Source organism: Oncorhynchus tshawytscha, unplaced genomic scaffold, assembly GCF_018296145.1.
Source record: "Oncorhynchus tshawytscha isolate Ot180627B unplaced genomic scaffold, Otsh_v2.0 Un_scaffold_18560_pilon_pilon, whole genome shotgun sequence".
Taxonomy (NCBI): Eukaryota; Metazoa; Chordata; class Actinopteri; order Salmoniformes; family Salmonidae; genus Oncorhynchus; species Oncorhynchus tshawytscha.
Genome location: NW_024609666.1, coordinates 11135 through 38363, shown reverse-complemented (window position 1 = coordinate 38363; position 27229 = coordinate 11135). Strand labels below are relative to the sequence as shown.

The 27229-nt window shown below is 49.5% G+C and overlaps 1 pseudogene; it reads left to right on the top strand.

Annotated features, from left to right (window-relative positions):
• The window catches only part of LOC112241272, a 70073-nt pseudogene extending 45810 nt beyond the window's left edge, over nt 1–24263 (top strand).
• Nucleotides 24264–27229: the final 2966 nt, after the last annotated feature.

The window sequence follows — 27229 nt, the reverse complement described above, 5'->3', positions numbered from 1 at the left end:
GTGCATTCAGAAAGTGTTCAGACCCCTTGACTTTTTCCACATGTTGTTATGTTACAGCCATATTCTAAAATGGATGAAATTGTTTTTTTCCCCTCCCTCATCAATCTACACACAATACCCCATAATGACAAAGCAAAAACAGGTTTTTAGAATATTTTGCAAATGTACAAAAAAAATTACAAACTGAAATATCATATTTACATAAGTATTCAGACCCTTTACTCAGTACTTTGTTGAAGCACCTTTGGCAGTGTTTACAGCCTCAAGTCTTCTTGGGTATGACGCTACAAGCTTGGCACACCTGTATTTGGGGAGTTTCTCCCATTCTCTTTAGATCCTCTCAAGCTCAGGTTGGATGGGAAGCATCGCTGCACAGCTATTTTCAGGTCTCTCCAGGGATGTTCAATCGGGTTCAAATCCGGGCTCTGGCTGGGCCACTCAAGGACATTCAGAGACTTATCTCGAAGCCACTTCTGCGTTGTCTTGGCTGTGTGCTTAGGGTTGTTGTCCTGTTGGAAGGTGAACCTTCACCCCAGTCTGAGGTTCTGAGCACTCTGGAGCAGGTTTTCAGGATCTCTCTGTGCTTTACTCCATCTTTCCCTCAATCCTGACTAGTCTTCCAGTCCCTGCCGCTGAAAAACATCCCCACAGCATGATGCTGACACCACCATGCTTCACCGTAAGGATGGTATTGGCCAGATGATGAGCAGTGATTGGTTTCCTCCAGACATGGCTCTTGGCTTTCAGGCCAAAGAGTTCAATCTTGGTTTCATCAGACCAGAAAATCTTGTTTCTGATAGTCCTTTAGGAGCCTTTTGGCAAACCCCAAAGCGGGCTGTCATGTGCCTTTTTTTTTTTTTTTACTAAGGAGTGGCTTCCGTCTGGCCACTTTACCATAAAGGCCTGATTGGTGGAGTGCTGCAGATGTTTGTACTTCTGAAAGGTTCTCCCATCTCCAAAGAGGAACTCTGGAGCTTTGTAAGTGACCATCGGGTTCTTGGTCACCTCCCTGACCAAGACCCTTGTCACCTGATTGCTCAGTATGGCTGGGAGGCCAGCTCTAGGAAGAGTCTTGGTGGTTCCAAACTTCTTCCATTTAAGAATGATGGGAGGCCACTGTGTTCTTGAGGATCTTCAATGCTGCAGACATTTTTTTGGTACCCTTCCCCAGATTTGTGCCTCGACACAATCCTGTCTCGGAGCTCTACAGACAATTCCTTCCATCTCTTGGCTTGGGTTTTGCTTTGACATGCACTGTCAACTGTGGGTCCTCATATGGACGTGTGTGTCTTTCCAAATCATGTCCAATCAAGTGAATTTACCACAGGTGGACATCTCAAGGATGATCAATGGAAACAGGATGCACCTGAGCTCAATTTCGAGTCCCATAGCAAAGGGTCTGAATACTTATGTAAATAAGGTATTTCTGTTTAAAAAATATGAAATAGATTTTTAAACTCCTGTTTTTCCATTGTCATTGTGGAGTATTGTGTATAGATTGATCGAGGGCAAGTGCTAGAATCAGGCTGTAACGTAACACATTTTGTAAGAACAGTAAGAACGGTACTGAATACGTCCTGAAAGACAGGAAAAAAAACTGAAAAAACAGAACAAGGCCTGTAATTACACTTGCAAATACATTCCGTTATTTGGTTTTTCCTTTGGTGGAAAAAAATGCGAACAGAGAGCTTTCCGAATACACTGCATGTCCTCCTTCCCCATTACCAAGTCAGACTTGACATATTTCCTCCCTTCCCCATTTAACAAGTCAGACTTTACAGATTTCCTCCTTCCCCATTACCAAGTCAGACTTGACATATTTCCTCCCTTTCCCATTTACCAAGTTAGACTTGACATATTTCCTCCCTTCCCCATTACCAAGTCAGACTTGACATATTTCCTCCCTTCCCCATTTAACAAGTCAGACTTTACAGATTTCCTCCCTTCCCCATTACCAAGTCAGACTTGACATATTTCCTCCCTTCCCCATTTAACAAGTCAGACTTTACAGATTTCCTCCTTCCCCATTACCAAGTCAGACTTGACATATTTCCATCTGGTTTGCAGACAGGAAGGGAATTACCTTTAACACTGAATGGCTGAGAGGGACATAACTGTAAACACATACAGACCTTGGGTCCTCATGCTCATGCTGGCAGGGTTCACCAGAGAAGGCCATCTGATAAGAACAGTGTGTTTTATTAACTAGTGATGGTTGTAGCCTGCTGGTTGTGGGTTCAGAGGGAGAGGTCAAGACTTGTCTCTGTGTACAGGACACTTGAGGGATCCAACTTAGAGTTTTTTTTTTTTTTGAATTGGTAAGATGTTAATCCTAGATGTATTGACGTGACTAAATGGAGCTACACACACACCTCTTTATGTTTATATCATCTCGTCTCTATAATTGATTTTCTGTCTGTGCGTCTGCTTTGGCATTTAGATCCATATGAGGTTAGATGACATTTTCTTATTTAAAACATATGGTAGATGAAACCTTGAAAGCTGGAAGTCATTGAATTTGAGCCCAAACAGGCAGGGTTAAGCCTGTCCAAGACCCAGAGTCCCAGAGAGGATAGTTTAGGGGCTAGTGCCCTGCAGTCTCAAGAATGCCAACACAGCCCTCGTTCCTCTCCCCTAGCCCTTCTCAAACACAACTCCTCCACCCCAGTGGAATGCCGACGTGCCCCTTGCCCCTCTTGCCCTCCTCTTGCCCTCCTCTCGCCCCCAAGGCAGCACTAAGCCTCTAATGGATGTTTTCCCTGACACCTTGGTGTGACTGACGTCAGACAGGCCTCTCTACAACTGTTCTCATAAACCTCCTTGTTCTTTATCCCACCACCCAGTAGGTAGACACAGACAGAATCATCCCACCACTCAGTAGGTAGACACAGACAGAATCATCCCACCACCCAGTAGGTAGACACAGACAGAATCATCCCACCACCCAGTAGGTAGACACAGACAGAATCATCCCACCACCCAGTAGGTAGACACAGACAGAATCATCCCACCACCCAGTAGGTAGACACAGACAGAATCATCCCACCACCCAGTAGGTAGACACAGACAGAATCAGCCCACCACCCAGTAGGTAGACACAGACAGAATCAGCCCACCACCCAGTAGGTAGACACAGACAGAATCAGCCCACCACCCAGTAGGTAGACACAGACAGAATCAGCCCACCACCCAGTAGGTAGACACAGACAGAATCAGCCCACCACCCAGTAGGTAGACACAGACAGAATCATCCCACCACCCAGTAGGTAGACACAGACAGAATCAGACCACCCAGTAGGTAGACACAGACAGAATCAGCCCACCACCCAGTAGGTAGACACAGACAGAATCAGCCCACCATCCAGTAGGTAGACACAGACAGAATCAGCCCACCACCCAGTAGGTAGACACAGACAGAATCAGCCCACCACCCAGTAGGTAGACACAGACAGAATCAGCCCACCACCCAGTAGGTAGACACAGACAGAATCATCCCACCACCCAGTAGGTAGACACAGACAGAATCAGCCCACCACCCAGTAGGTAGACACAGACAGAATCATCCCACCACCCAGTAGGTAGACACAGACAGAATCATCCCACCACCCAGTAGGTAGACACAGACAGAATCAGAGGTAGACACAGACAGAATCATCCCACCACCCAGTAGGTAGACACAGACAGAATCATCCCACCACCCAGTAGGTAGACACAGACAGAATCATCCCACCACCCAGTAGGTAGACACAGACAGAATCAGCCCACCACCCAGTAGGTAGACACAGACAGAATCAGCCCACCACCCAGTAGGTAGACACAGACATAGCCCACCACCCAGTAGGTAGACACAGACAGAATCATCCCACCACCCAGTAGGTAGACACAGACAGAATCAGCCCACCACCCAGTAGGTAGACACAGACAGAATCATCCCACCACCCAGTAGGTAGACACAGACAGAATCATCCCACCACCCAGTAGGTAGACACAGACAGAATCATCCCACCACCCAGTAGGTAGACACAGACAGAATCATCCCACCACCCAGTAGGTAGACACAGACAGAATCATCCCACCACCCAGTAGGTAGACACAGACAGAATCAGCCCACCACCCAGTAGGTAGACACAGACAGAATCAGCCCACCACCCAGTAGGTAGACACAGACAGAATCAGCCCACCACCCAGTAGGTAGACACAGACAGAATCAGCCCACCACCCAGTAGGTAATGTTTATCATAGAAGAATGTAGCCAGCTACATTTCCACCTTTTTTCTTGAAATTGAGCTTTGCATTTGAACTTTATACCGGAGAAAAACTACACTGGAGGAAATGACCTGCTGGTGATCCAATGACGAGCAAATACACTCCATCTGTGTGGAGAAGTGCAACTGAAGCAGGAAATGACTCCTTTTACATTCATGATTTGGAGCGAATCCTGACTGAAGCTGAGCAGAATTTACAGTAAGAAGCCTTTTAGATTTGCGTTTACATAACGCAGCAAGATGTTTTATCTGCGTCTCATCTTTCCCTTTCTGTGTGAAACGCAGAATCCTGAGTCAACACGACCCCATGCAGGCAGCGGCATACAGTCATACTCCCTCTCTCCAGCTAGGGCCCTGATCACGGACACACCCACATGTAACTGGTGTGAAATGGCTCCCTAGTTAGCGGGGTGCGCGTTAGTAGCGTTTCAATCGGTGACGTAACTCTCTCTGAGACCTTCAAGTAGTTGTTTCCCTTGCTCTAAGGCTTTTGTGGAGCGATAGGTAATGATGCTTTGAAGGTGACTTGTCGATGAGGGTCCCTGGTTCGAGCCCAGGTAGGGGTGAGGAGAGGGACAGAAACTACACTGTTACGCACACACATGTCAATCATTCCCAGGGCCCTACCCTGCACACTTCACTCATTCCCAGGGCCCTACCCTGCACACTTCACTCATTCCCAGGGCCCTACCCTGCACACTTCACTCATTCCCAGGGCCCTACCCTGCACACTTCACTCATTCCCAGGGCCCTACCCTGCACACTTCACTCATTCCCAGGGCCCTACCCTGCACACTTCACTCATTCCCAGGGCCCTACCCTGCACACTTCACTCATTCCCAGGGCCCCTCATTCCCAGGGCCCCACCCTGCACACGTCACTCATTCCCAGGGCCCCACCCTCGCACGTCACTCATTCCCAGGGCCCCACCCCCTCGCACGTCACTCATTCCCAGGGCCCCACCCCCACGCACGTCACTCATTCCCAGGGCCCCACCCCCACGCACGTCACTCATTCCCAGGGCCCCACCCCCACGCACGTCACTCATTCCCAGGGCCCCACCCCCACGCACGTCACTCATTCCCAGGGCCCCCCCACCCGCACGTCACTCATTCCCAGGGCCCCCGCACACTCATTCCCAGGACCCCACCCCCACGCACGTCACTCATTCCCAGGACCCCACCCCCCCGCACGTCACACATTCCCAGGGTGATGGTAGTGTGAAAGACACGTGTGCATAACCTGAATGTCAACGTCATGTATTACCACTAGGTAATGACTGTGTTCTCGGGATGTGTGAGGCTGGAGAAAGGGGTCAGCACCTGGGCTTGAAGGTGGGGGACTGTGGGTATGGGAGGAGTGGGTAGGACTGGGCAGTTTACAGTGGAACAAGGCACCGCAGGAATGGAGAAGAGAACTGTGCTGGGATGTTTAGACTGTATGATGTTATGGTAATATTATGGGGGAGAAATGGTAATATCGAAATGTTCTTTCCCTTCTGCTACAGTCATAGCATACAGGGAATGTTCTTTCCCTTCTGCTACAGTCATAGCATACAGGGAATGTTCTTTCCCTTCTGTTACAGTCATAGCATACAGGGAATGTTCTTTCCCTTCTGTTACAGTCATAGCATACAGGGAATGTTCTTTCCCTTCTCTTACAGTCATAGCATACAGGGAATGTTCTTTCCCTTCTCTTACAGTCATAGCATACAGGGAATGTTCTTTCCCCTTCTGTTACAGTCATAGCATACAGGGAATGTTCTTTCCCCTTCTGTGTTCTTTCAGTTCTAGCATAGCATACAGGGAATGTTCTTTCCCTTCTGTTACAGTCATAGCATACAGGGAATGTTCTTTCCCCTTCTGTTACAGTCATAGCATACAGGGAATGTTCTTTCCCTTCTGTTACAGTCATAGCATACAGGGAATGTTCTTTCCCTTCTGTTACAGTCATAGCATACAGGGAATGTTCTTTCCCCTTCTGTTACAGTCATAGCATACAGGGAATGTTCTTTCCCCTTCTGTTACAGTCATCTTTCCCCTTCTGTTACAGTCATAGCATACAGGGAATGTTCTTTCCCTTCTGTTACAGTCATAGCATACAGGGAATGTTCTTTCCCCTTCTGTTACAGTCATAGCATACAGGGAATGTTCTTTCCCCTTCTGTTACAGTCATAGCATACAGGGAATGTTCTTTCCCTTCTGTTACAGTCATAGCATACAGGGAATGTTCTTTCCCCTTCTGTTACAGTCATAGCATACAGGGAATGTTCTTTCCCCTTCTGTTACAGTCATAGCATACAGGGAATGTTCTTTCCCTTCTGTTACAGTCATAGCATACAGGGAATGTTCTTTCCCTTCTGTTACAGTCATAGCTGTTACAGTCATAGCATACAGGGAATGTTCTTTCCCTTCTGTTACAGTCATAGCATACAGGGAATGTTCTTTCCCTTCTGTTACAGTCATAGCATACAGGGAATGTTCTTTCCCTTCTGTTACAGTCATAGCATACAGGGAATGTTCTTTCCCCTTCTGTTACAGTCATAGCATACAGGGAATGTTCTTTCCCTTCTGTTACAGTCATAGCATACAGGGAATGTTCTTTCCCCTTCTGTTACAGTCATAGCATACAGGGAATGTTCTTTCCTGATGCATTTTTCCTTTCTCTATCTCTCTTGCTCTGTCTATCCACGTGTCTTTCTCTTCTATCTCCTCCTTTTCTCTCTTGCTCGGTCTATTCACGTCTTTGTTTTTCCCTCGCTTCTTCTTCACAGATTCGCTACATTTCTCAGACGCAGGGTTTGCCTGGGGAGCATCTGTTGAATGTGGGGACGAAGACGGCACGGTTCTTCTGCAGGGAGTCTGACTCCCCCTACTCAGCATGGCGATTGAAAGTAAGAAGGACCCCTAAGCCCAAAAGACATCTCCAGCAGAACCCCCCCCAGCACCCTCTCTCAACCATTCCATACACTGACCCCTCTTTCGCTCCTCTCCACCAAAACACACACACCTCCTAGCCCGGCACTGACAACAAACCTTCATATTATCTCACCATCACCAAACATTCTCCCACCAGAGAAGAAAACCCCAACACAAGCATCCTCTTTTTCACCGCTTGAACCAACTCTGGAGATAAAGGCTGAAGGGATAAACCAAATCCTTATGGTTCTCCCTGTCTCTCTCTCTCTCTTTCTCCCCCTGTCTCTCTCTCTCTCTTTCTCCCCCTGTCTCTCTCTCTGTCTTTCTCCCCCTGTCTCTCTCTCTCTTTCTCCCCCTCTCTCTCTCTCTTTCTCCCCCTGTCTCTCTCTCTTTTTCTCCCCCTGTCTCTCTCTCTCTCTTTCTCCCCCTGTCTCTCTCTCTCTCTTTCTCCCTGTCTCTCTCTCTCCCCCTGTCTCTCTCTCTCTCTTTCTCCCCCTGTCTCTCTCTCTCCCCCTCTCTCTCCCCTGTCTCTCTCTCTCTTTCTCCCCCTGTCTCTCTCTCTCTCTCCCCCCTGTCTCTCTCTCTTCTTCCCCCCTGTCTCTCTCTCTCTCTTTCCCCCCTGTCTCTCTCTCTTCTTTCTCCCCCTGTCTCTCTCTCTCTTTCTCCCCCTGTCTCTCTCTCTTTCTCCCCCTGTCTCTCTCTCTTTCTCCCCCTGTCTCTCTTCTCCCCCTGTCTCTCTCTCTCTTTCTCCCCCTGTCTCTCTCTCTCTTTCTCCCCCTGTCTCCCTCTCTCTTTCTCCCCCCGTCTCTCTCTCTTCTTTCTCCCCTCTCTCTTTCTCTCTCTCTCTCTCTCCCCCCCTGTCTCTCTCTCTCTTTCTCCCCCCTCTCTCTCTCTTTCTCCCCCGTCTCTCACTCTCTTTTCTCCCCCGTCTCTCTCTTTTCTCCCCCGTCTCTCTCTCTCTCCCCCTGTTCTCTCCCCCCTGTCTCTCTTTCTCTCTCTCTCTCTCTCCCCCCCTGTCTCTCTCTCTCTCTCTCCCCCCCTGTCTCTCTCTCTTTCTCCCCCCGTCTCTCTCTTTCCCCCCCTGTCTCTCTCTTTCTCTCTCTCTCTCCCCCCATCTCTCTTTCTCCCCGTCTCTCTCTCTCTCTCCCCCCCGTCTCTCTTTCTCTCCCGTCTCTCCCCCTCTCTCTCTCTTTCTCTCCCCCCCCGTCTCTCTCTCCCCCTCTCTCTCTCTTTCTCCCCCCGTCTCTCTCTCTCTCCCCCGTCTCTCTCTTCCCCCCCGTCTCTCTCTTTCTCCCCCCGTCTCTCTCTTTCTCCCCCTCTCTCTCTCCCCGTCTCTCTTTCTCCCCCGTCTCTCTCTCTTTCTCCCCCGTCTCTCTCTTCTCCCCCCGTCTCTCTCTCTCTCTCCCCCCGTCTCTCCTCTCTCCCCCCGTCTCTCTCTCTCTCTTTCCCCCGTCTCTCTCTCTCTCTCTCTCTCCCCGTCTCTCTCTTTCTCTCCCGTTTCTCTCCTCTCTCTTTCTCCCCGTCTCTCTCTTTCTCCCCCCGTCTCTCTCTCTCTCTCTCCCCCGTCTCTCTTTTCTCCCCCCGTCTCTCTCTTTCCCCCCGTCTCTCTCTCTCTCTCTCCCCCCGTCTCTCTCTTTCTCCCCCCGTCTCTCTTTCCCCCCTCCCCCTCTCTCTTTCTCCCCGTCTCCCTCCCCCCGTCTCTCTCCCCGTCTCTCTCTCTCTCTCTTTCTCCCCCCGTCTCTCTCTTTCTCCTCCCTTCTCCCCGTCTCTCTCTTTCTCCCCCGTCTCTCTCTCTCTCTCTCTCTCTTTCCCCCGTCCCCCCCCGTCTCTCTCTTTCTCTCCCCCGTCTCTCTCTTTCTCTCCCCGTCTCTCTCTTTCTCCCCCGTCTCTCTCTTTCTCCCCCGTCTCTCTCTTTCTCCCCCGTCTCTCTCTTTCTCCCCCGTCTCTCTCTTTCTCCCCCCGTCTCTCTCTTTCTCTCTCTTTCCCCCCCCCGTCTCTCTTTCTCCCCCTCTCTCTCTCTCTCTCCCCCCGTCTCTCTCTTCTCCCCCCGTCTCTCTTTCTCTCTCTCTCTCCCCCCCGTCTCTCTCTTCTCTCTCCCCCGTCTCTCTCTCTTCTCTCCCCCGTCTCTCTCTTTCTCCCCGTCTCTTTCTCCCCCCCCCGTCTCTCTCTCTCTCCCCCCGTCTCTCTCTTCTCTCCCCCCGTCTCTCTTTCTCTCTCTCTCCCCCCGTCTCTCTCTCTCTCTCTCCCCCCGTCTCTCTTTCTCCCCCGTCTCTCTTTCTCCCCCCCGTCTCTCTCTCTCTTTCTCCCCCGTCTCTCTCTCTTTTTCTCCCCCGTCTCTCTCTCTCTCCCCCCCGTCTCTCTCTTTCTCCCCCGTCTCTCTCTCTCTTCTCTCCCCCCGTCTCTCTCTCTCTTCTCTCCCCGTCTCTCTCTTTCTCCCCGTCTCTCTCTTTCTCCCCCGTCTCTCTCTTTCTCCCCCTCTCTCTCTCTCTTTCTCCCCGTCTCTCTCTTTCTCCCCGTCTCTCTCTTTCTCCCCCGTCTCTCTCTTTCTCCCCCCTCTCTCTCTCTCTCTCTCTTCTCTCCCCGTCTCTCTCTTTCTCTCCCCGTCTCTCTCTTTCTCCCCCCGTCTCTCTCTCTCTTTTCTCTCCCCCCGTCTCTCTCTTTCTCCCCCGTCTCTCTCTCCCCCGTCTCTCTCTCCCCCCGTCTCTCTCTTTCTCCCCCGTCTCTCTCTTTCTCCCCCCGTCTCTCTCTCTTCTCTCCCCCGTCTCTCTCTTTCTCCCCCGTCTCTCTCTTTCTCCCCCCGTCTCTCTCTCTTTCTCCCCCGTCTCTCTTTTCTCCCCCCTTTCTCCCCGTCTCTCTCTTTCTCCCCTTTCTCCCCCCGTCTCTCTCTTTCTCCCCCTCTCTTTCTCCCCCCGTCTCTCTCTTTCTCCCCCCCCCCGTCTCTCTCTTTCTCCCCCGTCTCTCTCTTTCTCCCCCGTCTCTCTCTTTCTCCCCCGTCTCTCTCTTTCTCCCCCGTCTCTCTTTCTCTTTCTCTCTTTCCCCCCCGTCTCTCTCTTTCTCCCCCCGTCTCTCTCTTTCTCCCCCGTCTCTCTCTTTCTCCCCCCCCGTCTCTCTCTTTCTCCCCCCCCGTCTCTCTCTTTCTCCCCCGTCTCTCTCTTTCTCCCCCCGTCTCTCTCTTTCTCTTTCTCCCCCCGTCTCTCTCTTTCTCCCCCGTCTCTCTCTTTCTCCCCCCGTCTCTCTCTTTCCCCCCGTCTCTCTCTTTCTCCCCCGTCTCTCTCTCTTTCTCCCCCGTCTCTCTCTTTCTCCCCCGTCTCTCTCTTTCTCCCCCGTCTCTCTCTTTCTCCCCCGTCTCTCTCTTTCTCCCCCTCTCTCTCTTTTCTCCCCCCTCTCTCTCTTTCTCCCCCGTCTCTCTCTTTCTCCCCCCGTCTCTCTCTTTTCTCCCCCCGTCTCTCTCTTTCTCCCCCCGTCTCTCTCTCTCTTCTCTTTCTCCCCCCGTCTCTCTCTTTCTCCCCCGTCTCTCTCTTTCTCCCCCGTCTCTCTCTTTCTCCCCCCCCTCTCTCTTTCTCCCCCCGTCTCTCTCTTTCTCCCTCTCTCTTTCTCCCCGTCTCTCTCTTTCTCCCCCCGTCTCTCTCTTTCTCCCCCCTCTCTTTCTCCCCCCGTCTCTCTCTCTTTCTCCCCCCGTCTCTCTCTTTCTCCCCCCGTCTCTCTCTTTCTCCCCCCCCGTCTCTCTCTTTCTCCCCCCTCTCTCTCTTCTCTCCCCTCCCCCGTCTCTCTCTTTCTCCCCCCCGTCTCTCTCTTTCTCTTTCTCCCCCTCTCTCTCTTTTCTCCCCCTCTCTCTCTTTCTCCCCCCGTCTCTCTCTCTTTCTCCCCCCCCCCCCCGTCTCTCTCTTTCTCCCCCCCGTCTCTCTCTTTCTCCCCCCCGTCTCTCTCTTTCTCCCCCCCGTCTCTCTCTTTCTCCCCCCGTCTCTCTCTTTCTCCCCCGTCTCTCTCTTTCTCCCCCCGTCTCTCTCTTTCTCCCCCCCCCTCTCTCTCTTTCTCCCCCCGTCTCTCTCTTTCTCCCCCGTCTCTCTCTTTCTCCCCCGTCTCTCTCTTTCTCCCCCCCGTCTCTCTCTTTCTCCCCCGTCTCTCTCTTTCTCCCCCTCTCTCTCTTTCTCTCTCTCTTTCTCCCCCCGTCTCTCTCTTTCTCCCCCCCGTCTCTCTTTCTCTTTCTCCCCCCCCCGTCTCTCTCTTTCTCCCCCCCCCGTCTCTCTCTTTCTCCCCCCGTCTCTCTCTCTTCTTTCTCCCCCGTCTCTCTCTCTCTCTTTCTCCCCCCGTCTCTCTCTTTCTCCCCCCTCTCTCTCTCTCTTCTCTCTCCCCCGTCTCTCTCTTTCTCCCCGTCTCTCTCTTTCTCCCCCGTCTCTTTCTCCCCCCGTCTCTCTTTTCTCCCCCCGTCTCTCTCTCTCTCTTCTCCCCCTCTCTCTCTTTCTCTCCCCCCTCTCTCTCTTTCTCCCCCCGTCTCTCTCTTTCTCCCCCGTCTCTCTCTCTCTTTCTCCCCCCGTCTCTCTCTTTCTTTCCCCCGTCTCTCTCTCTTTCTCCCCCGTCTCTCTCTTTCTCCCCCGTCTCTCTCTTTCTCCCCTCTCTCTCTCTCTCTCTCTCTCCCCCTCTCTCTCTCTCTTTCTCCCCCCTCTCTCTCTCTTTCTCCCCCCCGTCTCTCTCTTTCTCCCCCCCTCTCTCTCTTTCTCCCCCCGTCTCTCTCTTTCTTTCTCCCCCGTCTCTCTCTCTTTCTCCCCCCCCCGTCTCTTTCTCTCCCCCCCGTCTCTCTCTTTTCTCCCCCCGTCTCTCTCTTTCTCCCCCCCGTCTCTCTCTTTCTCCCCCCGTCTCTCTTTCTCCCCCTCTCTCTCTCTTTCTCCCCCCGTCTCTCTCTTTCTCCCCCCGTCTCTCTCTCTCCCCCCGTCTCTCTCCCCCCCGTCTCTCTCTTTCTCTCTCCCCCGTCTCTCTCTTTCTCTCCCCCGTCTCTCTCTTTCTCTCCCCCCTCTCTCTCTTTCTCCCCCGTCTCTCTCTTTCTCCCCCCTCTCTCTCTCTCTTTCTCCCCCCGTCTCTCTCTTTCTCCCCGTCTCTCTCTTTCTCCCCCGTCTCTCTCTTTCTCCCCCCGTCTCTCTCTTTCTCCCCCGTCTCTCTCTTTCTCCCCCCCGTCTCTCTCTTTCTCCCCCTCTCTCTCTCTCTCTCTCCCCCCCGTCTCTCTCTTTCTCCCCCGTCTCCTTTCTCCCCCCTCTCTCTTTCTCCCCCCGTCTCTCTCTCTTCTCTCCCCCGTCTCTCTCTTTCCCCCCCGTCTCTCTCTTTCTCTCCCCCCGTCTCTCTCTTTCTCCCCCCCCGTCTCTCTCTTTCTCCCCCCGTCTCTCTCTTTCTCCCCTTTCTCCCCGTCTCTCTCTTTCTCCCCCCGTCTCTCTCTTTCTCCCCCCGTCTCTCTCTTTCTCCCCCGTCTCTCTCTTTCTCCCCCCGTCTCTCTCTTTCTCTTTCTCCCCCGTCTCTCTCTTTCTCCCCCTCTCTCTCTCTTTCTCCCCTCTCTCTCTCTCTCTTTTCTCCCCCGTCTCTCTCTCTCTCTCCCCGTCTTCTCTCTCTCTCTCTTTCTCCCCCCGTCTCTCTTTCTCCCCCCGTCTCTCCCCCCCCGTCTCTCTCTTTCTCCCCGTCTCTCTCTCTCCCCGTCTCTCTTCTTTCTCCCCCGTCTCTCTCTTTCTCCCCCCCTCTCTCTCTCTTTCTCTTTCCCCCCGTCTCTCTCTTTCTCCCCCGTCTCTCTTTCTCCCCGTCTCTCTCTTTCTCCCCCCCGTCTCTCTCTTTCTCCCCCCGTCTCTCTCTTTCTTTCTCCCCCTCTCTCTCTCTTTCTCCCCCCCGTCTCTCTCTTTCTCCCCCGTCTCTCTCTTTCTCCCCCCGTCTCTCTCTTTCTCCCCCGTCTCTCTCTCTCCCCCTGTCTCTCTCTCCCCCGTCTCTCTCTTTCTCCCCCCGTCTCTCTCTTTCTCCCCCGTCTTTCTCCCCCCGTCTCTCTCTTTCTCCCCCCGTCTCTCTCTTTCTCCCCCGTTTCTCTTTCTCCCCGTCTCTCTCTTTCTCCCCCCGTCTCTCTCTTTCTCTCCCCCTCTCTCTTTCTCCCCGTCTTCTCTTTCTCCCCCCGTCTCTCTTTTCTCTCTTCTCTTTCTCCCCCCGTCTCTCTCTTTCTCCCCCCGTCTCTCTCTTTCTCTCTCCTCCCCCCTCTCTCTCCCCCGTCTCTCTCTTTCTTTCCCCCCCCCCTCTCTCTCTTTCTCTTCTCCCCCCGTCTCTTTCTCTCCCCCGTCTCTCTCTTTCTCCCCTCTCTCTCTCTCTCTTCTCCCCCCGTCTCTCTCTTTCTCCCGTCTCTCTCTCTCTCTTCTCTCCTCCTTTCTTTCTCCCCCCGTCTCTCTCTTTCTTTCCCCCCGTCTCTCTCTTTCTCCCCCCCCGTCTCTCTCTCTCTTTCTCCCCCTGTCTCTCTCTCTCTTTCTCCCCCCTGTCTCTCTCGCTCTTTCTCCCCCTGTCTCTCTCCAGTCGACTGATGAGCATGAGACCGAGACGGGGATGAAATCGAAGGAAGCAAGGAAGTACATCTTCAACTGTTTGGATGACATGGCGCACGTAAGTCTTGTTCCACAGGATGTGGACACCTTCAGCTGGTCTAACTAGACCGTGTTGATGAGTCTCTACTCAGGAAGCTTATGGTTAGATGATGTAGGTCTGAGAGAGAGGAAGTTCACCTTCAGCTGTTCTAACTAGACCGTGTTGATGAGTCTCTACTCAGGAAGCCCATGGTCAGATGGTTAGATGACATGGGGCCGTAGGTCTGAGAGAGAGGAAGTTCACCTTCAGCTGTTTGACTGAAAAGCTAGAACATGTACGTACATCTCATTGCTGGAAAAACCCCATTCTCACATCTCTAGTCATATGCTAAGTGACATGCTAAGGTTCAGCACCCAACACTTAGTTTGAAAGTCAAGCCTCGGGTGAAACCACAGCTGGAAATTCCCTGACAATGAGATCATGGGTTGAACATTTCCCTGCTGATGTTTTTTTGAGTTGGGGGGGGTGATGACGTGGAGGCGGGGGATGACGTGGAGGCGGGGGATGATGGCGGGGGTGCGGGGGGGGATGACATAGGTGAGGGGGGGGATGACATAGGTGACGTAAAGGCGCGGGGGGGGACGTAGATGTGTAGAGACTGGGGGGGGGAGTGACGTAGATGTGTAGAGACGGGGGGATGTAGAAGGCTGTAGATATGAAAAATGCCTCATCGTTCTCACGTTCCACTTTTCACAATGGTTGGTTTGATGTTTTCACATTTGATAAACTTCTGCAAAATGTATTTTTAATTTAGGAAAGGATTATTCCAGCATTGTGACTGTTTATACTGTTTGTCCCTTAACCAAGTCTCCCTTGACTTGTAAAGCTGGTTTAAAACTTCCTGAGGCTCCAGATGAAATGGACACAAACACTGGGAAAGATAACAGATGACCAGTTATCCTGAGCCCTGACCTGCCTCTCTCTCCCAGGTCAACTTGGTGATGAATCTGGAAGGTAGTGACCTGTTGGCAGAGAAGGTGGACCGAAGAGAGTTTGTAGGCCTGCTGAAGAGGATGTTGTGGATCGATGCGGAGAAGAGGATCGGCCCCGCGGAGGCGCTCAGCCACTCCTTTATGTCCATGCAACACCTGCTCGACTTCCCCCATAGCAACCAGTGAGTTTCCCCCACTGTCTTTCAGACGGGTTGACCTTTTCGTAGAGAAGAGACATGATGAAACATTTAGTTATTTGTAAAAGGAGGACAAGCATAAAGAATAGCTGGGGCCTGCTGTACTGTGATGAAAATGACTCCAACCCCCTCCTTTCCTCTCTCCATCAGTGTCAAATCATGTTTCCACATCATGGACGTTACCCGCTCTCGTCCCGGTCCTTACGACACGCTCAACCGGAACAAAGCCCCCTTCATCAGACCGGTGACCACCACCACCACCACAGTTAACCTGACCGGGCCCTTCAGCAAGATGGCTGCCATCCACAACCAAGTAAGTAGCTTCACCACATCAATACAGTAGCCGTCACATGGAGTGAAAGATTTCAGTTTATATGAATAGACGGCTATATGACAATGTACCACTGCTAGAGCTGTTAGACTGTATATTAGATTTGAATGGAGACAGTTTTATCAGACAAGTCTTCATTTGAGAAACAGCTAGACCAAGGCGTGTTTTCCCCTGACCCAGACCTCCAGATGGTCGGAGTGGATGACATGGGGCTTTATCGCCCCCCTCGTCCTCACGTGGAACTGTAGCCGTTCAGCTTCGCTGTCGTGGCAACGCCAGGACGTTACCTAGGCTATGTCATGGCAACAGCGCGGGTGCGTTGTGTTGCTGAGGAGAGAGATGGTTGAAGTTTGGAGCCATCTGATCCTATTAGACGAGTTCAACTGGCCTCATACTGTCATGTTTTTCACTTTGTTATTCTAAATACCAAGCAGCTATTTCTGGAAATACAAGTCCATCTTTGTCAACACATTAGAAGTCCATTCTCATATCAACTGTTGGTACAATGTGAAGGTGATGGCGTCTGAACCTCATATACCACAAGCCCAATTGAATCAAGTTGATATATCGACACATCCTTAATTCTAGTGCATTTGTGTTCAGTATTTACCCCTGGGGGGGAAACAGAATGGGTGGCCTCTAGGAAAGCCTTGTGTGTGTAAAACACATCCGCTCTGATGTAGGTGAACTTTGATTGGTTCCAGTTACAGGAAGTAATTGGTGGGAAAATGCACCAGATCTCCCAGTATTCACCTCTCAGAATGCTTGGTGTTGACTGTCATGTGTATGGGGGGCTGGTCCCTGTTCTGGGTGGACTTTTTTTTATTGGACTTTCCAGACCTTTGATCATGTTGGATTCATGTTGGATTCAGCCCTGGTCTAATTCCCTGGATTCAATATTGTAGGCCCGGGCACAAGAGGTCAGAGCAGTGACCTCTGAACCACAGGCACAGGCTCCTGCTCTGTTCTTTGTTTATTCATAAAGTGTCGGAGTAGGACTGCTGATCTAGGATCAGTTTTGCCTTTTAAATGATTTAATAATAAGATTATATGGACAGATCCTAGATCTGTACTCTTACTCTGATATGCTTGGTGCATACGGCACTGCTGTTTGGCTCAGACTCCAGACAGGCAGGTCGCCATCTACTGGGGATGTGAGGCTAATGCGGATTATATGTTGGAATCTGTCAAGACTTATTACACTAGGAGGTTTTTAATTATGGAGAGTCAAAGTTTTGCTATTGTTTTCCTTATTTTGTTCTCAGAAACACTTTCTTTATGAAAATAGTTATTGAGGCCACAATTCCCCTTATGTTGTGCTGATGAAATCCCTGTTGATTTAACCCATCAGTTAAACCCGTCTGTGTTGATCTAACCCATTAGTTTCTGTTGTAGATGTCAGGGGGCTCATGTCTCTGTGTTGATCTAACCCATTAGTTTCTGTAGTAGATGTCAGGGGGCTCATGTCTCTGTGTTGATCTAACCCATTAGTTTCTGTAGTAGATGTCAGGGGGCTCATGTCTCTGTGTTGATCTAACCCATTAGTTTCTGTAGTAGATGTCAGGGGGCTCATGTCTCTGCGTTGATCTAACCCATTAGTTTCTGTAGTAGATGTCAGGGGGCTCATGTCTCTGTGTTGATCTAACCCATTAGTTTCTGTAGTAGATGATGTCTCTGTGTTGAGTTTCTGTAGTAGATGTCAGGGGGCTCATGTCTCTGTGTTGATCTAACCCATTAGTTTCTGTAGTAGATGTCAGGGGGCTCATGTCTCTGTGTTGATCTAACCCATTAGTTTCTGTAGTAGATGTCAGGGGGCTCATGTCTCTGGTTGATCTAACCCATGTCAGGGGGCTCATGTCTCTGTGTTGATCTAACCCATTAGTTTCTGTAGTAGATGTCAGGGGGCTCATGTCTCTGTGTTGATCTAACCCATTAGTTTCTGTAGTAGATGTCAGGGGGCTAATCTAACCCATTAGTTTCTGTAGTAGATGTCAGGGGGCTCATGTCTCTGTGTTGATCTAACCCATTAGTTTCTGTAGTAGATGTCAGGGGGCTCATGTCTCTGTGTTGATCTAACCCATTAGTTTCTGTAGTAGATGTCAGGGGGCTCATGTCTCTGTGTTGATCTAACCCATTAGTTTCTGTAGTAGATGTCAGGGGGCTCATGTCTCTGTGTTGATCTAACCCATTAGTTTCTGTAGTAGATGTCATGGGGTTGATCATGTTTCTGTAGTAGATGTTGATCTAACCCATTAGTTTCTGTAGTAGATGTAACCCAGTTTCTGTAGTAGATGTCAGGGGGCTCATGTCTCTGTGTTGATCTAACCCATTAGTTTCTGTAGTAGATGTCAGGGGGCTCATGTCTCTGTGTTGATCTAACCCATTAGTTTCTGTAGTAGATGTCAGGGGGCTCATGTCTCTGTGTTGATCTAACCCATTAGTTTCTGTAGTAGATGTCAGGGGCTCATGTCTCTGTGTTGATCTAACCCATTAGTTTCTGTAGTAGATGTCAGTCTGTAGTAGATGTCAGGGGCTCATGTCTCTGCATTGATCTAACCCATTAGTTTCTGTAGTAGATGTCAGGGGGCTCATGTCTCTGCGTTGATCTAACCCATTAGTTTCTGTAGTAGATGTCAGGGGCTCATGTCTCTGCGTTGATCTAACCCATTAGTTTCTGTAGTAGATGTCAGGGGGCTCATGTCTCTGTCTTGATCTAACCCATTAGTTTCTGTAGTAGATGTCAGGGGGCTCATGTCTCTGCTTTGATCTAACCCATTAGTTTCTGTAGTAGATGTCAGGGGGCTCATGTCTCTGTCTTGTCTTCAGGCTTTAGCCCCCTCGGCCCCCTCAGTGATGCACCCTGGGATACCGCTCCAAACAGGAAATGGCCAGTTTGGCTGCAGCGACTCATTTCAACAGGCACTCATCCTCTGCCCCCCAACGATGCAGGGTATGACTTCTTAATCTTCTCCTCTTTCTCCCCCCTTTCTTTCTCCTCCCCCTCCTCTCGTCTCTCTTTCTCCTCCCCTCTCTTTTCTCCTCCCCCTCCCCCTCTTCTCTCTTTCTCCTCCCCTCTTCTCTCTTTCTCCCCCCCTCTCTCTTCTCTCCCCCTCCTCTCTTCTCCTCCCCCTCCTCTCTTCTCTCTCTCTCCCCCTCCTCTCTTCTCTCTCTCTCCCCCCTCTCTCTTCCTCCCTCCTTTCCATCCACCTCTATAGCAAAATCTACTGACTTGGACTTACTGTGGAACACATGTTTCCCTTTCCGGTCCTCCAGGAATCCCCACTAACGCGGCCAAGCCTCAGGGCTTCTCCGTACGCATGGAGACTGCTGTGCCTCTGGTCACCCAAGCTCCCTCCATCCAGCCCCTACAGATCAGACCTGGGCTCATCACACAGGTAACGAGAAGAGAGGGGGGAGCGGGAGAGAGAGTCCCTAGTATTCGGGCTAGCTGTGATTGAGTGATTCAGACCAACAGAGAAACTGACAGTGATGGAGAATCAGCAAGACACATCCTGGATGCATTTGTGCTGGGGATGTTTTGAACCCAACCCCTCTGAATCAGAGAGGTGCGGGGGGCTGCCTTAATCGTCATCCATGTCTCCAGCGCCCAGGGAACAGTGGGTTAACTGCCTTGCTCAGGGGCAGAACTACAGATTTTTACCTTGTCACCTCGGGGATTCGATCCAGCAATCTTTCAGTTACTGGCCTAACGCTCTAACCACTAGGCTACCTGCCTCTCTATACCATGGAATGAATAAGTTTAGATAGCTATAGAAAGCATGGAAACGGTGTTCCTCTCCCTTGCAGCAGACCTGGTCTAACCGCCCCCAGCAGATCCTGGTGCCCGCCTGGCAGCAGGTGACTTCAATGGCGCCCCCACCAGCCACCATGGCGTCTGACACTGTGGCAGGCCCACAGAGACTGGGAGAATGGGGGTGAGTGCTGTCTGTCAGCTGTTGACTGTCTGTGCTCTTTAGCGACCGTCAGTGCCGAATTCATTTTTTTTCTCCATAGGGAGCCAATAGGGAAGCTCCAAATGAATTTTTTGAAACTGCATTGTCTGTCAGTCTGTTTTGTTGCTATGCTCTACCCTTGACAAGGACTTCTCTGAGAATATAGGACACAGTGTGATTGCTGTCTGGCAAACTGATGGAGAATGAGTCACATGCCTCTCCTTTGAAGCAGGCGAGTGAGATCAGTCAGTTAAGTCTCTAATATAGATAATAACCTTTGGCTCGTTACCCCGTATTGTCATTTGCAGGAAGGTGCGTCCCCATGGCAACCAATACAGCTCTATGATGTCCCACCACCATCAGCCGTTCTTAACCAACCAGATGACCATGTCTGCCCACCAGCCAATCAGCATAGGCATCGCACACGTGGTGTGGCCACAGCCCTCTGCAAACAAGAGAAACAAGCCCTGCTTTAACAGGTAAACACACACGCGCTCACGCACACACACACACACACACACACACACACACACACACACACACACACACGATCTGATCATAAAAAAAACCTTCCCGTCATTTATTTCTCCCTAGAGGCAGCAATTTCACCTACAACACCAACACCCAAAACTCAGCATGCCAGTCCCCAAAGATGGCCGACACCACGAGGAATGTCCCAGAGGATAGATTCCCAGAGGCAGGGCGAGCTGCACAGCTGGAACCTGAACCGGAGCAGGTGGAGGAGCCTAGCTGCTGTAAGGCAGGTTCAGACTCTGAAGAGCAGTCTGTCTCTTATAAGCAGCGGCAGGCCGTGGTGATGTCTGATCTGGCCAGCCCCACTGTTACTGTCATTAGTATCAGCAGTGATGAGGAAGAGGAGGAGGAAGAGAGAACACGGAGACACTCACTGGGGGAGTAAGTAACTCTCAAGCTCCTCCACAATGTCTCTTCAAATATCCACTACAGTCCACAAGCAGTCTCTTCAAATATCCACTACAGTCCACAAGCAGTCTCTTCAAATATCCACTACAGTCCACAAGCAGTCTCTTCAAATATCCACTACAGTCCACAATCAGTCTCTTCAAATATCCACTACAGTCCACAATCAGTCTCTTCAAATATCCACTACAGTCCACAAGCAGTCTCTTCAAATATCCACTACAGTCCACAATCAGTCTCTTCAAATATCCACTACAGTCCACAAGCAGTCTCTTCAAATATCCACTACAGTCCACAATCAGTCTCTTCAAATATCCACTACAGTCCACAATCAGTCTCTTCAAATATCGAAGTCATTATCTTCTCAAACTCTGTATGTAACTTGTAACTAAAACCCTTTCTTCTCCCCCCTCCCTCTTTCTTTCTCCCCCCTTTCTGTTTCTCTTTCTCTCTCCCTCCCCCCAGGTGTAAGGGCAGTGCTGAGTGTGAGGCGTGTCAGAGCACAGTGAGTATGGAGAGAGTATGTTCCCTCAGCAGTCCAGACAGCACCCTCAGCACCAGCTCCTCTGCCTCAGCCCAGTCCAGCACCTCACCCTGCAAACGCCCCAACAGGTATGACCCAATGACAACAGCCGCACACATACATGTTGGGCCCTAACCTAAATGTTGCACCTACACCTGTCATACAGTGTGATTGCTCTTGTCTGTTACAGTATAGAATGTATACTCTCTGAGTGTGTGATTGCTCTGGTCTGTTACAGTATAGAATGTATACTCTCTGTGTGTGATTGCTCTTGTCTGTTACAGTATAGAATGTATAATCTCTGTGTGATTGCTCTGGTCTGTTACAGTATAGAATGTATAATCTCTGTGTGATTGCTCCGGTCTGTTACAGTATAGAATGTATAATCTCTGTGTGTGTGATTGCTCTTGTCTGTTACAGTATAGAATGTATAATCTCTGTGTGATTGCTCTGTCTGTGTATAGAATGTATTGCTCTGTGTCTTGTCTGTTACAGTATAGAATGTATAATCTCTGTGTGTGATTGCTTGCTCTTGTCTGTTACAGTATAGAATGTATACTCTCTGTGTGTGATTGCTCTGGTCTGTTACAGTATAGAATGTATACTCTCTGTGTGTGATTGCTCTTGTCTGTTACAGTATAGAATGTATAATCTCTGTGTGATTGCTCTGGTCTGTTACAGTATAGAATGTATAATCTCTGTGTGATTGCTCCGGTCTGTTACAGTATAGAATGTATACTCTCTGTGTGTGTGATTGCTCTTGTCTGTTACAGTATAGAATGTATAATCTCTGTGTGTGATTGCTTGCTGGTCTGTTACAGTATAGAATGTATACTCTCTGTGTGTGATTGCTCTTGTCTGTTACAGTATAGAATGTATAATCTCTGTGTGTGATTGCTCTTGTCTGTTACAGTATAGAATGTATACTCTCTGTGTGCGTGATTGCTCTTGTCTGTTACAGTATAGAATGTATACTCTCTGTGTGCGTGATTGCTCTGGTCTGTTACAGTATAGAATGTATACTCTCTGTGTGCGTGATTGCTCTTGTCTGTTACAGTATAGAATGTATACTCTCTGTGTGCGTGATTGCTCTGGTCTGTTACAGTATAGAATGTATACTCTCTGAGTGTGATTGCTCTGGTCTGTTACAGTATGTCAGATGACGAGCATGAGAGTAGTTGTGACATTGTGGACGGCTCGCCTTCCTCCGACTCCTCTGGCCATAGCAACAGCCCCTTCACCGAACAACGCTACATCGCCGATGGCAACCAGAACCGTGGGCCCCGTGTAGCGTGTGTCGCTCCGGTAACGGAGCCCAGAAAGCCGGCGGTGCGCACCATGGTGGTGCCGCCCATGAGGGTGCAGAATAACAACCCCCACCCACACATCAACGAGACGCTAGGCAACACCAGTAAGCATCTAACACACACACACACACACACACACGACACCTGATTCACCCACAGGAAACAGACAACCGGCTGATTCACCCTAGACGTACACTTGACACACCTGGTTCACACAGCCCTATGGTTGAACAAACAGGTTCAGTAGTCATGAACAGGTGGCCACAGTTCTCTCATCATAGGGAACCACAACAGACACACCTTGCCCAGGGCAGACAGGGCAACAGAAAACACAGCAGGTCACATGTACAGTACACACTGGAACCTGGAACCCAGTAGTAACCTTAATCTGTCAGGATTGTCAGTGATCAGACACACACGGACACAGGGCTAACAGGGTCACAGCGGGTCAGATACCTCGTCACTGCTGATGATGTCTGCTCCACAGGTCACATGGTGTGGGATTACTCCTCGTTTATAGGGCACAGAGGTACTCGCAGGTGATTATGGCTGCAGCCCTGACCTCTCACCTCAGACCTCTTGGCTTCGGCCTCTGGAGTGGACTTGTGTTTCCTGTAAACTGTCTAATCTGGTTGCAGCTGGCTTCTTGTTGACAGCCCTTTCTTTGAATCTATCCTTTATTCTACCTGTGTGGATCTGGAGCTTATGAAGCTACGTATGACAGGCTTAACATCCCCTGGAACGCTTTACAGCCTGACTTAGGCCTTCATAGACATGGATGACAATCAGACACGCACACATGCGCCACATTGTGTTCGCTGGCTGTCATGAACACCTAGATGTTTATGAATGCGTTCGTGGGGTGTTACCGAGGGGTTATGTATGTCATATGTAGGCTTCATAACAGCTGTGGTCTTCTCCCTCTGTTCCTGGGGCTGGGCTTTTTTAAGGTCCCTGTTTATAGGTCATTTATAAATCCTCAGTGAAAATCACACTGTCTCCTATGGCCTCTCATGTCCCAGCCAGGCCCCTCCCATAGCTGACATTCAGAAACACTCCCCAGCTAAAGCCCACAGAAAAGGCCACAACTTGCTATTCTAGTGCTACTAGGGGGGTATTAATAGCCAATGGTATGACCCCCACTATGAATACGAACCAGCTTACTTACCCATTTGGCTTCCATCCCTTCACAAGATCCCAGATCAGTTCTAGTCTATTTCTAAACACCCACATGATGCTTGGGGAACAGATGGCACTTGTTAAAGAGCTGTGTTTGGTCAAACCCAGTGGAAGTCAGTGATGAGCATGCAACATCTCTACTGTCACAATGACTGATGGATACTACAGTCAGGGTTTAACTCTACTGTCTGTCTCTGTGGGTTGATGCTGCTGCCCTGTCATGATGTTTAAACTCATCCCTCTCTTTCCCCTTTCTCCCCCCCCATCTCTCTCGTTGTCTCGCTCTCTGTTTCTCTCTTCCTTCCAGTCTTAGAGTCTTTCCAGTTCAAAGGGCGAGGTATCCCGGGCCGTCAACCGCACCACTCCATCCCCCTCCTCAACCGGCCACAGAAGATTACTGCATTCCAGCACCAGCAACAGCAGCCCATGGGCTTTGGACAGGTCAGCACGCGCGCACACACATGCGCACACATACACACACATGCGCGCGTGCACACACACACACACACACACAAACATGTAATATGTGTATGATATCTAACCATCCCTAATTTCTCTCCATTTCCAGCTCCAGCATTACGGCTCCTGCCACCAGGAATGGAATGGAAACTATGCCCACCGGCGCCCGCAGGCTTACATCCCCCCCACTATGCATGGGCACTCCTTTACCCTACCCCACGGCAGCCCCAACCACACTTCAGGCCCCCGCCATCACCCCCACCCGCACGGCCAGCATACTCTTCTGTCCTACCCCCCTGGGCCCCTGGTCACAGCAGCCCCTGTGGCCCACATCCTGGCCTCCCCCCCGGGCTTCACGGCCCGTCCTGCAGCCCGCCTACAGCATCTCTCACCCGGGCGGTATCGTCCACCAGGTCACTGTGGGCATCAACCCCCGGCTGCTGCCCTCGCCCACTATCCACCCCCAGGGCCAGTTCAAGGCCCTCTTCCCCCCGCACCCCTACATGGCCTCGCCTGCCTACGCCACCTTCCCCCTCAGCCCCACCAAACTCAACCAGTACCCCTACATCTGACCAGGTGCCGGAGCGGTCCACCCTCCAGATGCACCTCGCGCCCCCCGGGGGCCAAGCGAGCAGGAGGGGCTGCCTTCTCAGAATACACAACAAACAACCACAACATGGTTTCCATGTCCAGAGCCATGGCACAACCACAGAGAAACAAGCTATTTTTATCAATCATGTAGACTTGGGTGCAATTGAAATATGAGCTATAAAAAATGAAATCACAAAGTTTGGGTGGAGGATGGTGAAATGGAGGATGAGGAGGGGGGCAAGGAAGGATGGATGGAATGATTTGAATGTAGATAAGTAACTCACTCTCTGTGTTTTGCACATTTAATATACCTTCACATTAGCTCTTCTACCAATACTCCTCAAAAAACAGGTGACTAATCGGGTGGCGTTGCTAGGTCAGACCTTATCCCAGCTATTTTTCTATATTGCCTTCTGAACGTGTGCAAGACACATCCACATTTGTAAAGCCATCCCAGTCTCTAGCTCGATAGGCCGACAGGTGCACATGTTGTCCACGGTGTGTCGTACCGCGTTTGAAGTATTTGTACCTTTTCTCAGTGTCTTTGGTGTTTTAAAAATGTGGAGTCACTTAACCGATTTAAAGTAGGGTTGTTGCTCCTCAAGCTGCATGTGATCTTGCATGAGCAGATCAAAATGTAAACAGGAAGTTGATACGTTAGACGTCGCTCTTGTTGTTGGCGTCACGAGACTCGCTGCATCGTATACTTGTCCCCAGCCATAGTGCCTTATATATTTGAGGTGGTTGATGTTACTACTTATATATAAATATATCCATGAATATAGTAATGTACAGGACTGCAGCACTTGAAGGTCCTACCAGTCCATGCATCCTGTGTGTGTGGATATATATCCATGAATACAGTAATATACAGGACTGCAGCACTTGAAGGTCCTACCAGTCCATGCATCCTGTGTGTGGATATATATCCATGAATACAGTAATATACAGGACTGCAGCACTTGAAGGTCCTACCAGTCCATGCATCCTGTGTGTGTGGATATATATCCATGAATACAGTAATATACAGGACTGCAGCACTTGAAGGTCCTACCAGTCCATGCATCCTGTGTGTGTGGATATATATCCATGAATACAGTAATATACAGGACTGCAGCACTTGAAGGTCCTACCAGTCCATGCATCCTGTGTGTGGATATATATCCATGAATACATTAATGTACAGGACTGCAGCACTTGAAGGTCCTACCAGTCCATGCATCCTGTGTGTGGATATATATCCCTGCACAGCCTGCATGGACGTGAGGTATCGCTGATAGCGGTGCTTATGGTTTGGATTCGGTGTATATTTCAGTGTGTAGTGAGTTACTCTTTTGTTCCTTAAAGAAGGACGACGTGCTTTGCTGTAGCAGATGCTCGCTGGTCCGTTATTAAAGGCTCCCTTTCTGTCATCGTCCTCCCCCCTGAATGAACTAGTGTACAAAGAGCAAGCATTGAATATTTGCTTAATATTTCATAATCAATTTCTATTTAGTGAAACTCTTACTACTAACAGTATTTGTACTGTTCGATGAAACTGCAATACAATCTCTAAATAGACGTTGATTTTAATTTTTTTGTCTTTGTATTTAAAAAAAGAAAAGTGTTTGAGTGTGTTTTTCTTTTTTCTATCTGCGTGACCAGTGTGGTGGGCTTGGACTAGCTGAGGACGACATGCTAATTCATTAACGGTATGGATTCTTCTAAGCCTGAGCAGACCATGCAGTATTTGACACACACACATATATATATATACACACACATGAGCTAGTCTACTTAGTGCAGACGCTTAATAAGGTGTGAGTTTGTCGCGTGCAATTCTCTCATTTATGCATGTGACAGAGTTAACTTTTTTCCCTTTACATTATACCATTTGTTTAAGGTTTATTGGTGTTGACTGCTTATTTTATACATTCCGTCAGGGAGAATATATATATATATATATATATATATATTTGCTGTGTGCATTTTTCCATTTGTTTTTGCTAGTTATGTGCGTTCCGTTTTTCGTCTTTTCAAATGAAGTTGCTTGTGCAGCACCAAAGACTGTAATTCATTTCCTGAGCAAGGTAGCTAGATATATTCTGTTTTTACACAATAGACCTCTATCTAGTATACTATAGTCGTAGAGCTGGGGTTACATCTCAAAAAATGGTATTTAAAAACATATAAAATATATCTAATACATGGCTGAGGTTATGTTTAGCTTTTTCCGGCGATTTTAATAAGCCGTATCATTTTTCTTGAATGTATCATAGATAAGCTGCTATATGATCCACAGCTGTGAAATTAGGTGATTTCTCTTAGTTCAAAACTAGCGTTCCTATTTTTGTATAGGTCCCTAATTATCTGAAATAGAAGTGGTTTTGATTTTTGTGGGGTTTTCTGCGTTCATGTTTGAAGCGTCACTATAACTACTGTATTGCTGATGGACGTTAGTTGCATTCGTTCTGGTTTTGGGGGTCTGTGTGTTTTTGCAGTATTTTATCCTTATTAACCGTTTTGGGCTCGTCACTGCATATAAATGGATGTATCGATGTCATTTCCTTTTGTATGTTTTCATATTGCCGTTTTGTAAACATGTAAAGCTGTAGCTTGCAAGATTGATTTAACTTTCTTCATTATGGTAGTAATTTGAGTATACAGTTCTAATAGCGTATGTTATGTATGGCAGGAGCACTGTGAGGTAGCAGGACACTCAATGGAAGGCTTACAGTATGTAACATGTTATCCCCAAGTCACACCACTAACAACCTGTCAGTAGTCTGCTAGTAAGGGGTTGTCGTATTGACTCCTCATGGTCCCGCGGGGAATTAAACACAGAATATCTCATTTAGCCCAAAGTGTTTGTTCCCATTCAATATTTTATCACTTTAAATGATTATTTCCTTTTAAAATATGGATTTTACTCAAACATTTATATCTGTTCAGTATTGTCACTGTCCGTGACATGAGTGGTTCCCCTTCTACATTGGTTCCATATTGGAATAATCTGCCTTCTGTTTGTTTAGGAGGTTTCTCCATTGTATCGCTCTCCCCTT